Source organism: Neomonachus schauinslandi, chromosome 6 (assembly GCF_002201575.2).
Source record: "Neomonachus schauinslandi chromosome 6, ASM220157v2, whole genome shotgun sequence".
Lineage (NCBI taxonomy): Eukaryota > Metazoa > Chordata > Mammalia > Carnivora > Phocidae > Neomonachus > Neomonachus schauinslandi.
The window spans coordinates 154133080-154134591 of NC_058408.1; positions in this window are offsets into that span (position 1 = coordinate 154133080).

The window sequence follows — 1512 nt, forward strand, 5'->3', positions numbered from 1 at the left end:
CCCGCCCCCCCGGCCGCCCGGCCCCCCGGCCCCCCAGCCCCCCCGACCCCCTGGAGGCCTTGTTATTGCAATATAAGGAGCCTTCTATTATTTGCTGAAATATTCATGGAGGTATGAAAAATTAAACATTAGTAGTTTGCCTTGTGTTTCATTATTTATTAAGCTAGTGACTTACTGTCTTTTGGCAAGGAGCTTCCAATCTCTTCCAAGAAAAAAACAAGTGGGCAAGAGTAACAGCCCTCCTATTTTTGAGTCATTAAAATTAAAATTTAAATGACCTCTCCACCCAAAGTGAAAACTGAATAAAGATGTTTATGAGTGCAGCTTGATTGAAAATGAAAAATGTAACAGCTTTTTGTTATTCGCTTTGTGAGTGTCAAGTTTGTTCCAGTAACTGCCCCAAGCTGACTCCGAGCCCTGTTCCGGCCACGTTGCGGCAGATGTCCAGCTTGTTGTTCAAAGGGTCCTGCCTTCCTCCCCCCGAGCAGTCCCCAGCATCTCCAGCCACCTGCCCTGCAGGCAGGGGTGTCCAGAGTCTGCGGGAGGGAGCGGCCTTGTGCCGGCCTCTCCTCACGAGGTGCAGAGAGAGGCAGCTGGTCACTCCCTGGGAGCACAGCACCTCTGGATGGACGTGGCCCCGGGCTCCTGCCCCTGTGTGCTCACCTCCCTGCCCCGCCCCGGGTGCTCCCGAGAGCATCCCCGATGCCACACACACTCTAGAAGGTCAGGGGACTGGTGGTCCTGGGGCACCGCTTTCCTATCGTCTTGAGACCCTTAATCACATCCACGGCAACCTTATTACCAGGTAAGGTCATGTTCACAGGAACCAGACTAGGACATGGACACATCTTTTTGAGGAGCACATCCAAGCACCTACACTGATGATTGCACGCTCAGAGGAGGGGGGGGCGCACAGCTGCTGAGGTCTTAATCCAGTGTCCATTTCAAGATTTTAGTAAAAAGGGGACCAAACTACAAGAATCCAACGTGTGTGTGTTTTACTGCGCGAGGTACTTCTCTGAGGGCAGCTGGGCAGCTGGGCGTCCCACCATCTGGCTCCATCTGACACCGTCCACCTGGAGAAAGACCCTGATCCCACGTCCAGGCCACCACCTGTGTGTCTGACTGCCCGGCGTTAGATGGGAGGTTCCCACAACCCCTTCCTTGGGTTCAGTTTGCTATAGCGACTCACAGAACTCAGGGAAACGGCTGACTCACTAGATCATTGGTTTATTTTAAGAGGCTGTAACTCAGGGACAGGAAGGCCAAAGGCGCCCTGGGGAGAGGTGGGGCTGGGGCGTGGAGCTTCCACGCCGGTTCCCGGGGCCGGCTGCCCCAGCACGACCTAGTGCTCACCAGCCTGAAGCTCTTGAGACGCCCTCCTTTTGGGGGGCAGGATGAAAGTTCCAAGCTTCCATCACAGGGCTGGCTCCCGGGCAGCCAGCCCCCACCCTGAGGCGGCCAGCGGCTGCCCAGAGTCACCTCATTAACAGAACAAAAGACACCCTTAGG